Raw genomic sequence first — 17,263 nt, 5'->3', positions numbered from 1 at the left:
ACAGAAAAAGAACATCAGGTAAAAACTAAGAAAATCTGAGAAAAGCACAGACTTTAATTAAAAAATAAAGTATTGATATTGGTTAATTGTGACAAATATATCATACTAAGGTAAGATGCTAATTGTTGTGGGTTTTGTGGGAAGCTCCATACACTCCTCATAATTTTTCTATAAATCTAAAACTGTTCTAGAAAATAAAGATTATTAGAAAAATAACCAAAATAAAAGAGCATGTAAATAGGGTTTTGTTTTGAATAAATTCCTTAAAATGTATGTTCTCCTGTTCTCATGTTTTTTTTTTTTTTAAATCACAAGCACACAGAATAGCATTTTTAAAAATTCACAGGAAATGCGTTTATCATGGAAGTGTAATCAATTACTTTCCCATCCTGCCATCATGAACAGAGATTAAGAAATTCAGGGCTATTTTTATTTAGGTTTAGTATTGATTACGATCTTTAAAAAGTCATTTTTCCATTTGTAAAATAGATAAAATTTTACCTCGTGGGAGGCTTATAAAGTTTAATGCAATGAAATAGATAGTTTGTAAAAAGAATTACTTTAGGGCTAACGTTATAATATCAGAGCTTTTTAAAATAATCAATTTTCATCCATTTCATCCAGTGACCAGAATATTTGATTTTCCTGTAAATGATGATTCCTATAATGATTTTATTCCTTTGTTGAATTTTCTTCACACAAATCAGCATGCACTTAAACCCTGCTTAAATACCAAGACATGCTGACACAGGCTGGGGACAGAATTGCATAGACAGTGCACACCCTGGCTCCTGCTCAGTTTTTTAAATCCAGGACACAGTGTAACCCAGCAAGTCACTGTTTCATGAATCAGCCCCTCGATGTGAGGGGAAAAGTCTTTGGCAACCTGACTGTGCTGTTTTAAGGTAGGAGAGGTGATTGCCTAGGGAAAAGACATCAAGGCCTCCACATGTACAGACTTGCTCTGCCCAGGATGTGGGGAATTTTACTTTGCTTGGAATCAGCCCGAGAATTCGGAATTAAGCTAACTACAGCTTGCTTTTCTAGTATCCTGAATGCTTTTCATAAGACCCTAGGTACTGGCTCTTTCACTATCCGTGCTTTCTTTGCCTCTGCTCACCATCCTTGAGCCCTTGGAGTTGACACACCATTGCTTGATCTTATCAGGTAATGTGAAACAGAGTGAGGCAATCAGCTATTCAATTCAGTCACAGGTGTGAGTGTAGAAACAACCCCACATGTAATCAGAAGTCACAAGACAGTAAAGATGACTGCAGGTTCTGAAAAGAGACCTGATTAGGTCTATATCAGAAACGAGGCAGCCAGGGGGTATGGTCATCACTTCTGTGATGTCTGTTGTTCTTATGGTTTGTGCTATCATTGCCTAATTCAAGAGAATCTCACTGGTAGGACCAACAGGAGACAAGCAGTTTCTCTGTGGAACCTGCTGGGTCCAGTCTCTGGCCTAAGGTAATTTCCAACTGCTCCTTTTCTTCCCTCATGTAGGTCCATGGAACTCATGGTGATTAAGACTTATGACTCATGGTAGCTACTGACAAGAATTTTATAGAACATAAATTCACCACATGACTTTAAAGTTGTAAGACTTGAATTCCATAGCTTGCATTCCTTTTCTCTTTAATACTACGCCTACTGCATCTATCCCTAGAGATTCCTGTTTCTTCTCATCTCCAAGATTGGCTGTGAGTGGATCATGTACTCCCTAGTACTTTATTGTTAGTTAACTGTATGGACATGCACACCATTTCTGCTTTAGAAGTTTAGATCTAAGTACTATAGGAATGCTGACACCAGAAAAGAATGTAATAAGCATGGAGGAAGTTGTAAAAATTAATAAATTATATAAAAGTCTTCCAGTCATAGTCCCTAGTCTGAGGTTGTGGGATAACACCCTTTGGTTTTTAGTTCTTGTTCATAAGAGTGAAGTTCATAAGAAATAATAAGGAAAAATGTTGATTGGATTCTTATTTGGGGGTAATGTGTATTTTTCAGAAACTTTCAACTGCATGTTACCAAATTTAGTGGGCATTTTCACAGGAATAGGTATTTAAAGAATTACTACCTCACTTAAACATACTGAGGTACTTACATCCCTATCCAGAATTCTTTGAATGCTAAGGAGTTATTAAATTAATTTACTCAAAAAGAAGAATCTGACTTCACATTTTATTTCTATCATTTGACTCATTATAGTAACTAATGAGAATTTTATTGAGGATATATGTGATTCTGAAACAAATGTACAAGGCTCTATGGCCTGGATCTAATTTCATTATCATGTTCTACTCAGCAATGTTGCGTGGACTCAATGCTAGTCTAGGATCTTTTCCTTAGTTCTTAGATCCAGAACTTCATCTAACAGAGTTTAGGCTTATGTTCCATAGTCACTAGAAAACTTTATTCATTTACAATGCAAAGTATTTACATTAAGAAATTTTTTTTTCTCCAGATGTTAATCTCAGAAATGAACCAAGGACAAACATAGGCTTAATAACTATGGAGGCAGGGAATAAAGCAAAGAGAATGTTTTCAAGCTGAAACAGCTTGATGAAACTTCCCCTTACAATTATGGCACCACAGACTTTTATCTGCCCAGGAGCCTAAATATTCCTGTCACTGGTCTGGGACACACCAAAACATTCTTACTTTAAAATTCTCATTTTTCTGGATGCCACATGCACCCACACCTTTATATTTCTATATCTTCACCCCCACTGCAACCCTCTTAGAACATTTGGACAATGTTTTTTACATTCCATTTAGCTGACTTCCTATGGGAAAGAAGTATCTATGTACATTAATTACTGTCAGTCCCACAGTAGGACTTGTCTTTTTTCTCTCCTTTCTAAATTTTTTCCTAGCATTTATCTTATTTTGGTCTCTTTTGTATATTACTACAATTGCATATAGCAATAACTCACCACATTTCAAATTCGTAGCTATCAGTTGAATAGGTACCATAAGCACAAACAAGAGTGGAATGGTATTATAAAATCACAAAGGAGAATCATATAGGATAAACATTCCTTTGTTCCTCATCCTATGTGTGTGAATGGGAGAATTAATATAGGTTGACATAATGGCAGGGATGTTGGAACTTTAATACATAACAGTAAATGAAGGAGTGCAATTGAACAAGCCTATCTTGTGGTCAGTCATTACTGACTTGAAGTTTTAATTCAGTGGACGTTTGTTTTGTTCTAAATACACTGCTTACAAAGCTTTGATGGAATAGCAGGGAAGCACCCAGAGGGGGAAAATAGTATTGTAATTAATATTAATAAACATACTATAATTAATACAGTCTCTGAAGTATTTTTACCTAAATTTTAAAAGGATCCTATGATCAGCAAATGGTGCTGGTATAACTGGATATCCATATGAAAAAGAATAAAGTTGGACCCTTATTTCACACCATGTACAAAAATTAACTAAAAATGGATCATTGACCTAAATCTTTCATGACCTTGGATTAAGCAATGGTTTCTATATGTGACCTTAAAGCGCAAGTGATAAAAAACAGATAAATTGGATTTCATTAAGATTAAAAACTTAATGGTAACTATGTGAGGAGATGATATGTTATTCTGTTTAATTGTACTAATCATTTCACAGTGTATATGTATACCAAATCATCATGTTGTACACTTAACTATATAGTTTCTATTCTAAAAATATATAAATTACAAGATTAAAAACTTTTTGCTTCAATGGACACCATCAAGAAAGTGAAAAGACAACCCACAGAATGGGAGAAATTGCAAATTATATATATTTAATAAGGAACTTCTACCCAGAATACATAAAGAATTCTTATACCACAACAATGAAAAGGCAACCCAATTTAAAAATAGGCAAAGGATTTGAATAGACATTTCTCCAAAGAAGGTATACAAATGTCCAATAAGCACTTGAAAAAATGAACATCATTAGTCATTAGAGAAATGCAAATCAAAACCATAATGAGACACTCCTTCATACCCACTAGGTTGGCTATAATCAAAATGACAGACAATGACAAGTGCTGGCAAGGTTATGGAAAAACTGGAGTCCTCATACATTCCCAAAGGTAATGTAAAATGCTACAATGCTTTGGAAACAGTTTGATCTTCAAAAGGTTAAATATAGAGTTACCATATGAGTCAGCAATTCTACTCCTACTGGATCCACTCCTAGTTATATCCCATGAAAAAATGAAAACGTATCCACACAAATTCATAATAACCAAAAAGTGGAAACAATCCAAATGTGCATCAACTGATGAATGGACAAACAAAATCCGTGCACCACAAAAAATGGTACAATTTTATATTATTTGACCATAAAATGAAGTATCGATACATATTATAACATGGATGAACCTTGAAAACATTATGGTAAGGGAAAGAAATCAGACACAAAAGACCACATATATGAATTCATTTGCCTGAAATGTGCAGAATAGGCAAATCCATAGAGAAAGAAAGTAGATTAGTGGTTGCCAGGGCCTGAGGAACAGGGAAATGGAATGACTGCTAACAGGTATTGGGTTTCTTTTTGGAGTGATGGAAATATTTTGGAATTAGATAGCAATGACAAGTTGCAAAACTGTGAACATACTAAAACCCTGGAGTTGTACTTTTCAAAATGGGAAATTTTCTGGTATGTGAAGTAGGTATATGAAATATCCACAGTTTAAGGTAAAGAAATTATGGTTCAAAAAGGTTGAGGACTTTATTAAAATTGGAGGCTGGTGGTATAAGTGTATTGAATTAAGCTAAAGGTTCTCAAAATGTGGTTTGCAAATCAGCAGCATCAACATCACCTGGAAACTCATTCGTTATGCACATTCTCAGGTTACACTCCAGATCAAATGAGTCTGAAACCTCTGGAGGGGGAGCTCAGTTTTAACAAGCTCTGCAGGTGATTTTGATGAACACTCAGGTGTGAGAGTCACGGAGTTAGTTACAGCTTTAAAGCCTTACTGCTCTCCTGGTCACTAGATGTGTACCCTTTGGCAAGCTTCTTGACCTTTTGGTGCCTCAAATTATTCATCCAGAGAAATCATTCCTCACAGGGTTATTATGAGGATTAAATGTTTAAATACAAGTAATTTGCTTGGAAGAGAGCTTGCCACTCAGTGAGCGGAGTACTCATAAGAACAAGCTATTATTATGCAATAGTACTGAGCTGATACAGGAAAAAAATACAGATCCCCTCTCTTGGGGATATTGAGCCACAGACAGACGTTTAAATTTTCTAGTAGCCCCATATAAAAAGTAAAAAGAAGTAAGAAAGTAATAACATATTTAACCCAATGTGTTAAAAATATTATCATTTCAACATGTAATCAACATAAAAAATGTTTAGATAGTTTGCATTCTCTTTTTCAAATTGAGTCATCAAAATCCAGTTTACTTTATACTTAGAGCACATCTCAATTTGGACTAGCCACATTTTAATTGCCCAGTAGTCACTCATGGCTGGTGGCTGGTATATTGGACAACAAAGCTCTTACTCAAATGTTATGCTCTTTTCCTCACCTAAGTTCTTAAAACTTCAGCATGTTGTCTGTGCCTGAGGAGAATGACCAGATGGGGACAAGTCATGACGCATCCTTTCCTGACATATTCCATCTTAAAAGGTGATGTTGGGTTGCAGATGAGCCTCCAACCTATGTCCTCAACTGTATATTGTTACAAAAGGATGATCTGGTGAACTGCTTGAGGAGAATCTTAAGGGAGAAACACAGCAGACTGCAGCCTTTCCTGTATTGTTCGCTCTTGTATCCACAAAGTCTAGAAAACTTGCCAGGCACACAGCAGGCACTCAGCACAATTTTTTCAATTAATGAATGAACATTGAGAGTGCTTTTCTAACTTAACTTTTAATTTTATTATAATTTTTTCAAATATCTGAAAACATCTAATAATTCCTTTCATAATATCTTTACTTCTCATAAGCAGATCCATTTTTTATTTTCTAAATTGATTTTTTTATGCTTCTCCTTACATTTAAACATTCATCACCTAATAAAGATTAGGTTTCAAGATATGAGCCCATAATAATATTGCTGATATTAGGGGTTTATTTTCTGTTACAGAAGACATACTTCATATACATGCAAATAACATACAAAGATCAAATATAACTGTTTGGATTTTTTATTGCTGATCTAAGAATAAATGGAAGCAAATATTCAGAGTTTCAATATTGATGAGTCTTCCTCATTCTCAGTAGCAGTAACTACAGGACATATTTTTATATTAAGGGGCCATATCCCTGGATAATGCTGACATTACTGAAGCTTACAGACTGAAGTAACCTGCAGAAACACTGTTGACATGTGGGTGGAGTGGTTTCCCAGGAAGGTTGTTACCTGGCATGAATTAGTTTCTCACTGAGTTCCTAGGATCCTAGAAGCAAGATGCTGTGGGTAGTTAACTCAGAGTAAAAGACAAGGTCCTAGTAACAACCTAGAAGGCTACCTTGACTCACTCTATACTTTTCCTTACGCTCATTCCCCTCCAGCCACACTAGCCTCCTTCCTGTTCCTCAGACATAGCAGGTTTGCTCCAACCTTCCTGCTACACTGAATGTTCTTCCCCCCACAAATCCACCTGGCTACCTCTTTTCACTTCCAGTCTTGCTCAGGTGTCTCTCCTCCCTCAGTTCTACCCTGGTTGCACTATTAAACACAATCACCTCCCCAGATTCCACCCCCTGCCCCTCATCTTCTTAAACCTGCTTTTTACCCCACTTAGCACTTACTACCCCTTAACTTATGATATACCATCCTGTGTTATTGTCCCTCTTACTAGTATGTAAGTTATCACAAGAACAGAGATCTTGTCTGTTTTGTTCACTGAGGTACCTTATCCTAAGGCACTCCATAAATCCTTGTTGAATGAACAGTTCACTCATAGACCAGATTCTTTAATAGATTTCTTTCCCTTTTCACTTTTTAAGCCTGCTCTAGTATTAAGATATCTGGGAGGTTTTGCAAGCCTGACTGAGAAGTTGAACTCTCCCCACTTTTTGGTTGGGCTTGCTCACTGAAGGGTACTGTCTCTGGAATTCATTCCTCTGGGCAGGTTGCCAGAGCCTGAATTTGTCGTCTTTGGTGTATGATGCAAGATTTAGGGTTTTTGTTTTTCTTTTTGGAGGGGCGTGTTTCAATTTTGGCTAACTTTATTGTTTTGTCTGGGGTTTTATTCTTGTGTTGAGTTTTGTTTGTCTGGGTTGATCAAGCAATTTAGCAACTATTCTTCACAGAGCTATGGAATACTAGAAATTAGAGCTGGAAAAGACCTCATGGTTGATCCAGTCCATCCCCCTTGCCATTGAAGTCTTGCTCTCCATAATACAATGTCCATGGCTTTGTTCAATGAGGTTTTAAATGTCTTCAGAGATTCCTTTAGGCGCCCGCTCAACTAACCTAATACTCTCAACTATTAACAAAAATTCCCAGTGTATGTCTAAACTCTCCTTTTCATATTTTCATTTTATTTCTATTTGTAGTCCAAGGTAGCAAGGCTTCTCTTACAGGATTTTATATCTTTCAAAGAAGTGTGGACTTATATTACTGCTCTTAACAGTTCTTTAGCCAAACGAGCTATACACGCATTCCTACCTTTCTTCATTCTCTTCAATTTTGGTTTTGCTTAGTGAATTCTTTCAAACTCCTCACCTTGATTTTTAGTATGTGTAGTTTCACTACACTGAATGACTATAAAACAATGCTTTTCCTTCTGAAACCTTAAGACAAAGCACTGCCATCTACCATATGAAATTGCAAATATATCCAATTTGCTGCCATAATCAAGCTAGGCTGTTTTTATTTTATTCATCAGAATATTAAACAAGTTCTGTGCAATGCTCTTCCCTTGACTTTAAAATTTTGATGGTAATTGTGTAATATCAGACATCTCACTTAAGCCCTTTGTACTTTTGTTCTTATATCTGCAAAAGGTGAGAATATCGGCTTCAGCTTCCTTTGCTATAATTTATGAAAATAAAGATGTTATTATAGGGCTAGAAAGAGATCTTTCAGAGATAAAAACCTTTCACTTCCTAGCTTTCAGACAGAATCAGATAGGATAAATTATTTTCAATACTCTGAAGTTCAAATAGCACTTTTTTTTTCCTGGTTTATAGTAATTTATGCTAAATCAGTGCAACTCAAACTAATTGTAGTAAAGGGCAAATTTCACAAATTCCCAAATGCCATGGACTGATTTTTGTAAAATACAAAATCACAGGGTTGGATGAAGTGGCAATGTCAGATTGCTCTAAAGTCACTTTTTGTATTTATCTTTTCCTAGATGGGCCCTGGTCCATGGACCCTACTTTGAGTAGCCCTAACAATCATTTTCCTCACTTTCAGATTCAGATACTTTGTAAATATTTCTCTTCTGAAGATTAACGTAATACTTGCTTTTACTTTTCAGTTTGTTTTCTGCTTCACTTGAAAATCAACTTTAGAAAGTAGAAGAGCCAATCAATTAATCATTTTCCCAAAACATTTGGTTGTACGTTTCCCATTTATCTTCACTTTTTTCAAAGTATAATAATCCCTTATTTCATAAAATCAAATCTGAATGAAAAATACTTTTACAGAAGAAAAAAAAAAAAACAACCTCTTGGAGTTTATATCAAGTCAGTACCTTACAGGATAGTCTCTTGGTCACACAATGCCGGCAGCCTCAATTCTCAAACTGTCTCTAGTCTCTAGCAATCCTGACCAAGGCTAGGGTAACACTGTTAAGAGCAGAAATCCACCAGTCCAAGAAGGTAAAAAACACTCTGGCTTATTCCACCCTGCCTGGCACTCTGCCATCAACCTGCACTTTTTGGATTTAAGATACAGATTATATGTCAGCAATAACTGGAGTAGCTATTACATAAGTTGGTTATGGGATGCCATGTGCTTTCAACCGGCATCTTTTATAGTTTGGGCATTACAAAAATTTAGTTTTAGCACTCTTTTCTGAAATAAGCTTCTCTTATTTTTAGTGGGTTTTAATTACTTTGAGAGGGAATTAAATAAAAATATACTGAAATATCATTTCTCCAGGGAATTAAAAAAATAAAGTTTATGGGAAAACATGAAATATGAGGAAATATTAAATATAGTAAACTGCACAAATGTATACATAAGTTACACACTGGGCTTTTTATGATCTAAAAATCTATTCCAAGAAAAAGAAAAAATGAAATTTGAAGACTTATGAGCTTGTTCAAAAAATACTAAAAATAAGTTCCAGCTGGTATGAGAACATGGTAAAGGTATAACATGGTACCAGGGTAAATAATAGCACAGGATGGGTGAGGCATTGGCAGAAGGAAACTTTAAATGCAGAACATTTTATACTGCTTTTTAAAGGGATTTGTACAAAAGTACGAAAACATATATACACACATCAACAGCAGAGAAAATGTATTGAAACAATTTATCAGATGATATATTTACACAATTTTTCAAGAGTAAGCACATGGCCAATACGGATTAATCACTAATGAATTTAATAAAGTGAACAGATTATTAGCTCCTAAAACTAGTTACTTTATTTTCTAATGTTTCAATGGGCCAGATGTTTCATAAAAATAGTTTTTACTATTTAAAATGATTTATGAAGCTAGAATGCCCAACTTTTATTTCTGTGTTAAAATTTAAGAGTTAAAAACCGTTAACAAACAGAATTTGCAGTTCAGTTAGCAGTCACTGAATGTAAAAAGAGTTCTTAAAATGCTCCTCTTCAGAGCCATTCTCGTTCCCATAGAAACCAATGTGAGATCCTGGAAAACAAGGTAAGTTCTAAAATAATCACCGTTATAAATACCCATTATATAAATGTAAATACAGGCAATTGAAATGATTTAGATGATTTTGAAATTGCATATCATTTCCCAAACCATAATGATTCCTTCAGAGTGGTTCTTGTCTGTCATATAAATACAGCATTTACAAAATTTTTAAAATTCTTATGATTTACTTGTGAGACCATAATCGCCTTTTCAAACAAGTCTTGGGCATGCAAATATCGATTTTTGAACATGTATTTTGGTGCAAGAAGGGTATTTTGGCTGGGCTTTTCCTTTGTGGTAGATTACATACTTATCATTATCAGTATTTGGATTTCATATAACCATTCTGTTATTCATTATTAATTGTTCTACAGTGAGATCTAGATATTCTGGAGAGTTATCTTACAATTATAATTTTTACATTTTATTTATGCAAGCATTTTGTCATATTAAAAGCCAAAAACTCTTCCTTTATTGGGACTGTAATTCTTCTGAAAGTCCAGAACCAATCACTGAGTATAGAGCACTCATAATATTAACAAAGATGTGAGTGTGCATTGTTCACAGATGTATATGCCTCTAAGAGATAAGCCTCCTAATGTTTAAGGAGCAAGAGCATTTCAGGGGTAGAGTTCCACTAGCAAGAAACAAGTATTTTAATTTAGTATGGCTGTTGAAGGAGTTCTGGACATGCCACCCCAAAACATGTCACTTTGGTATAGTGATTATTTTGAAGTAAAGGCAGATACAGGAGGAGGCTTTCTCTGAACTTCCCTTTTCTGCCTAAAAGAGCCTTTAAAAGGAATTCAATTGTTATAAATCCCCTTTCTGGGATTGACTCCTACCACTGGGAGGAAACTAGAAGTCAACTCAACACCCACACAAACTTTGTCACAAATTATCATATCTCCTATCTATCTTCTAACAGCCCATTCATCTTTCCTAAAAATAATTTACTCTCCCCTAAGTTGCCTATATCCCCTCTTTCCTCTGTTAAAGATGGCATATAAGCTCTCAAATCTCACCACTTTTTTGGGTGTTCACTTTTTTTTCCTGTGATACCCTGGTGTGCATAATATTAAAAATTAATAAGTTTGTTTACCTTTGCTCCTGTTAACCTGCCTGTTGTCAATTTATTTTATAGACCCAGTTATTGAACCTAGGAGAACAAAGGGAAAGTCTTTTCTCCCCTACACTATTAAAGGAGCCACAGGTTATAGACTAGTCATGCAGTATTGTTAGCTGGATCAATGATCAGAAAGTCATGTATTTTCTCTTCCATTTCATCTAAACCCTTGCTTCTTAAAATCTAGTCCCCAGACCAGCAAAATGAAAGCTTGGTAAAGACGTAGAATTTCAGGCCCTAGGTAGACCAGCTGATTCAGAAACTGCATTTTAACAAGATCACCAGGGGAAAATGCACATTGAAGTTTAGAAACACAGTCTCAAATATTTGCTTCAAACAAATTTTAGCTTTATTCCAGATGGACTGATGGAAGCTAAAAAACCTAAGAGGATGTAAACTCTAAGAGGGGACTATGTCTGCAAGTGGCATCTGCACATCATGTAGTTTAGAGCAAAATCCATAAACAATGTTAAATCATTTTGACAAAAGAGAATGAAACATATCCCTTTATTTCAAGAATGACGTATTTCAAGTTTTATGTTTTTAAAAGAAAATGTTCTTATATTTCATTTTGTTTTTCCCACTCCCCCAAACCAAATGATTAAACATACATCACATACAAAAATCAACTCAAAGTGGAAGAAAGATTTGAACGTAAGACCCTAAGTTATAAAACTCCTGAAAGAAAACATAGGCAAGAGCTTCATGACATTGGTCTAGGCAGTAATTTCTTGATATGGCACCCAAAGCACAAGCCATAAAAGCAAAAATAGTCAAGTGGGACTACATCAAACTAAAAAATTCTACATAACAAAATAAATAATCCACAGAGGCAACTTACAGAATGGGAGAAAATATGTGCAAACTATATGTAACTAATAAGGGGTTAATCTCCAAAATATATATGGAACTCCTTACAATTCAATAGCAAAAACCCAAATAACCCAATTTAAAAAACGGGCAAAGGGGGGTTTCTTGGGGTAGCTCATTCAGTTAAGCCTCTGACTCTTGATTTTGGCTCAGGTCATGATCTGAGGATCATGAGATTGAGTCCCACACTGAGCTCTGCACTGGGTGTGGGGCCTGCTTAAGATTCTTTCTCTGCCTTTGCCCCTCCCTCCACCTCATGCATGCACATGCGCGCGCTCTCTCTCTCTCTCAAAAAAAAAAAAATAATGGGCAAAAGACTTAAATAGACATTTCTCTAAAGAAAACATAGAAATGACCAGTAGGTATATGAAAAGATACCCAACATCATGAATCATCAAGGAAATGCAAATAAAAACCACAATGAAATATCACCACCTCACATCTATTTGTCAGGGTGGCAATAATAATAATAATAATAACAATAATAATAAAAGGGTAACAAGTATTGACAAGGATGTGGGGAAACTAAAACCCTTATGCACTGTTTTGAGGAATGTAAAATGATGCAAGCACTATAGAAAACAGTATGAAGATTTTCCCAAAAATTATAAATAGAACTATTATATGATCCAGCAATTCCACTTTTGGGAATTTATTCAAAAGAACTGAAATCAAAATCTCAAGAAAATATCTGCACTCCCATGTTTTTTGCAGCATTGTTCAAAATAGCCAAGACACAGAAACAACCTAAATTCCCATTGACAAATAAAGGGATGGAATATTACTCAGCCTTAAAAAAGAAGGAAATTCTGCCATATTCAACAACATGGATGAACCTGGAGGACATTATGATAAATAAAATAAGCCAGCCACAGAAGGACAAATACTGCATGATTCCACTTACATGAGGTGTCTATAATAGTCAAACTCATAAAAAGAGAGAATAAAATGGTGATTGCCAGGGTTTGGAAGAAGAGGGAAATGGGGAATTCCTGTTCAATAGGCATAAAGTTTCAGTTATACAAAATAAGTTCTAGAGAGCTGCTGTACAGCATCATGCCTCTAGTTAATACTACTGTACTGTACATTCAAAAATGTAAGAGGGTAGATATATTAAGTGCTCTTACCACAATAAATTTAAAAAAATAGATCATAGCAGGGTTTAGAGCTAGCTGCAGGTGTTCAGAGTCTGACCTCACAGTAATAGTCCACTTTTTTAAAGACCTTCAAGATCCGTCTTAGGGGAAAGTGATTAAGTTTTGAAGGCCCAGAAAGAATGAAAATGTGAACATGGAGCTATGGACTTATATGAAATAAAAGATGTTCTATAAAAGATATCCCAAAGTCTACTTTCTAAATTTCATCCTTTCTACATTTCCTGCTTTATTTCCATATGCTGCAAATTGCATATGGTTTAGTTTGCCCCACCCTTTCAAATTTCCATTTCTCCTAACAGAGTTACACCTGCATTCATCACAAATATATGTGAAATTCTGATGATGGTGTTGGTTAACTACCTAAATGTTGTGACCTGGTGGGGAGAGGAGGGTCCTGAAGGTCTGCTTTACAGATTTAATTTCATCTAGGACCTGTCCTTTGGAGACTCAGAGAGAAGCTCCAGCAAATAGTTGTGTTCTGGAGGTTAGAAAGGGCAGATAAAAAGACAGGGCATAGCAAAAGTTCAGTACTTCTTGATGACAAGCATGTAAGCTGTTGGAATTAAATTTTTTTTTCTAACCTTGAGGAGTTTTATGAATTGCTAGAGGGTAGAAATCAACATTATCATTCTCCTTTCTACTTCAAACTGTTACTATTTATTGCCTGTTCACCATATGCCAGGCATCCTTCTGAGTGTGTTTCATACAAAATAGTTCATTTAATCCTTTCAACAACCTTATGGAGAGGGTAATGCATTTTCAAAGATGAGTAAACTGAGGCCCAAGAGGGAAAGTAATTTTCTAGGGCCCCACAGGTGGTAAGAGCCTGAGTTAAGTAGAGTGATTCTGGCACCAAAATTTTTTTACATACCCTGAAAGGACATCCTAGAGACTTGATGAGTAGACCTGTCTCCTCAGTTCTTCATGGTTGGCTAATTAGCTGTAACTTCCTGAGGTCAAAATGAAGGTGACTTTGAAATCAGTCCTTCCTCCAGATATCAGGCATTTAGCAGTCCCTCACCATTTCTTCCTGGTTAGAGATAGATACAGGAAGGTCAATCTTGTAGAATCCATTCTGCCTAGCTAGTGAATGGTCACTCTATAGCAAACTTAGATTCAGGTATTTGTGGTATAACTAAAACTATATAAATCCCAAATGCAACTTTAGGGAAAAAAAAGATTTGCTAGAGACAAATTCAATCATCTGCTATAAAATCTGCTGCTAGCTTGATTTCTTGTGAAGTTAAATATAATCAACCAATTACAGATTTCATATGTAGATAAAGGCATAGTTTTGACTGCAGTGCTTCTCTCTGATGTTGTAGAGGGTTTCCTAGCCATACACAGCTAAGTCAATTCTAAGATTCGATTTTCTTCTTCATTGTACCTCTTAGCCCTCTGCACTTCTGTCTGCATTTATGTGTTTCTGCCATTTTCCTACATGTGCACATGTTCAGTAGTGTTAGAAAGAAATGATTCCAGGGGTTCTTATGTCAACTGTCTGCCTCTCTACACATTGAGATGGTTTTATTCTTATTCTTATTCTTTAAAAAGCCCTTAGGATACAATAGCTCCACCACTTAGCACTGTGACTTCGGCCACATTACAACCTCTCTGTGCCTCAGTTCCCTCAAGTATTAAATAGATTTAAATTGTACTCAATACAAAAAAGGACTTGGCACAGTGCCTGATACAAAGCAAACACTAAATACATGTTAGCTATTATTATTACTATTATTAACTTGTGGAGGAACTCACTTCTTCCCAAAGTATTACCAAGATATCATTTAGGAAACAAAACCCACATTTAAAGACTTTTAGGGTTAGTATGGAGGATCTGAGATATTTTAAAATTTAAGACCCTTTTTAAATAAGAGCTAACATGTATTGATTACTTATTACATGCCAGGTATTGGGTTATGCCACATGTTTGTATGTATGACATACACACACACATCTGTGTATATATATAGTCACTTAATCTTTGCTATAACTCTACAAATCACTAAAATTACTTCAGAGGAATTAAACAATTTGCCTAAACCTCCTGTTGAGTAGGACTTGAGCCTAGATTTATATCCTGGGCCATCAAATATGTATTCTTACGTGCTTAAGTTAGCAAAGCAATAATGCCTCTTACACTTTAAGAGCTATCATTTTCCAGAGTTTTTCCATGTGCCACGGCCATTTAAATGAGAAGTTGCTCACTGTGGCATGTATCATGATGATTAAAATACATTATTTCAGGGGCGCTTGGGTGGCTCAATCAGTTAAGCCTCCAACTCTTGATAGCAGCTCAGGTCTTGATCTCAGGGTTGTGAGTTTAAGCCCTGAGTTGGGCTCCACACTGAGTGTGGAGCCTACTTAAAAAAAAAAAAAAAACAAAAAAAACAGTTATTTCTGCGGTTCCAGCATTCTGGACTTCACGGATCAGTAAATTTTTCAAAAATTGGAGACAATACAAAATTGTGTTATTCAATTTTTTTATGGGGGAAATCACTGTATCACCATTGATTTTTTTTCTTTTGCTAAGAATATAAACATCAGTCACATTATCAGATAAATTATACACTTAGAATTTAGGATTCCTGATTCCTTGGCCAAATTTTTTATAGCATTTAAAAAAATTCAGATACATTTCACATAACATAAAATTTATCATTTTTAAGTGTACGCTTCAGTAGTTTTTAGTATATTCACTCTGTTTTGCAACCATTATCACTACCTAATTCTAGAATATTTTTATCATCCCACAGACCCCATACCTATTAGCAGTTAGTCCCAATTCCCCCCCTTCCTCATCTCCTGGCAGCCATTAATTTTTCTGTCTCTATGGATATGTCCTTAGGCAAATCTTTTATTTCTGCACAAAATGACTGTCTCAGATCTGTGATTTGTTTCTTATTCCTTGCTGCCTAAATCAAACTGCCTGCCCAAAGCTTTACCTTGGTGTGTCGTTCCCAGTGGCATATGTAATATATATGATAGACGGCATCAAAGTACAAAATTCTAAGAGGTCCCATCAAGTTAGCAAATGTTGCCATACGTATGGATTTTAATATGAAGAAATATACTACATACTTTCTACATTTCCACTGTCCACATTTACTTACAGTTTTAGTTTACTTCTAATTTTAATTCCAATTTTAGATTTTCCTCATCTTTTATTTCTCTTCTTTTGGTATTTATTCATATAACATGTCAAATTACATACACTTTGAACTTAATCTGAAGGCTGCTAATGTTTTCAGTAACCACTACAAATCAAAATAGTATTATGAGGGCCATCTTTTTTTTTTTAATTTACATCTAATTGAGGTTCCCAAATTCTGGTCCAAATCTGTGCTATATTTAATTGCTCTATTCTCTGTACATCCATACACTTAGTTCATTTCTCAGATAATTTCCTTTTAAAATAGAAATTCAAATGTGTTACTATGTTCCACTGTGATTTACCTATTTACATGTCTCAGAGTGGAATCTGAACTCCTGGAAAGTAAAGACTTCGTCTATACAAGTTTGATTTCCAGTCCGGTGCCTGGTGCGTGGTATGAACTAACATAACTACTGCTGTTGAATGAAGGAAGAGGTTTTAAATATATACACAAGCATATGCATAAAAATTTGTAACACCCAATTATATGTTATATTACATAATATCCATATGTAACATACACATGTAAGTTCACAGCTACATTAAAAATATTTAATATTTGAAAAATTCAAATGATATATTTGAACATCATAAAATGTTAAATATATCGAGTTTTACATAGTATGATTTTATAATAACCTGTAAACTAGTTATTACACACACAGAAACACACTCTTTAACAGGATATTCCCCACAGCGTAATTACAAGATGGAGGAACAACGAATCGAAGAGGGTGGAGATTCAAGTCAGGTAAACAAACCTGCATTTGGATTGCCTAGCGCTACTTGACTGACTTTGGCTATTTCTTTCTGAACCTAAATTTTCTGTGATGTGGAGACAGTTATTACCATGCTTAGGGAATTGGTTTAAGGATAGGGCTAATCTATATTAAGGGCTCGACACTTTAGCAGGCCCTTCAAGAATCTTAGCGGGCACTTTACCCCTCAGACTTAAGTAAAGGTGTTTAATTTTTCTACATATTATGAGTCTTTTCCAGTGAGGGGAACCTACCCGGATGCCAAATTTGTCAATTCAGAGAGTCCAGATAAACTAAAAGCACAAAATGATGCATCTCTAACTCTGACGTATTGCTAAACCCGGAGGAAGCGCAGGGTGGACCTCCACTATCCCAGCATTCCCCGCGCTGC

At 35.4% G+C, this 17,263-nt stretch overlaps 1 long non-coding RNA gene across 1 annotated transcript in view; it reads right to left on the bottom strand.

The window, feature by feature from the left end:
• LOC113911874 overlaps positions 1-17,257 on the bottom strand; it is an 89,039-nt gene extending 71,782 nt beyond the window's left edge. Inside the window, exons 1-2 of the long non-coding RNA XR_003516613.1 lie at positions 17,127-17,257; positions 13,832-13,990 (exon numbers count right to left, since the gene is read on the bottom strand). This is a non-coding gene — a long non-coding RNA (uncharacterized LOC113911874). The remainder of the gene's footprint in view (positions 1-13,831; positions 13,991-17,126) is intronic.
• Positions 17,258-17,263: the final 6 nt, after the last annotated feature.

The sequence above is a fragment of the Zalophus californianus genome, chromosome 12 (assembly GCF_009762305.2).
Source record: "Zalophus californianus isolate mZalCal1 chromosome 12, mZalCal1.pri.v2, whole genome shotgun sequence".
Classification (NCBI taxonomy): Eukaryota; Metazoa; Chordata; class Mammalia; order Carnivora; family Otariidae; genus Zalophus; species Zalophus californianus.
Note: the sequence above shows the minus strand (reverse complement) of the source record. Positions and strands in the feature narration are given on the sequence as shown.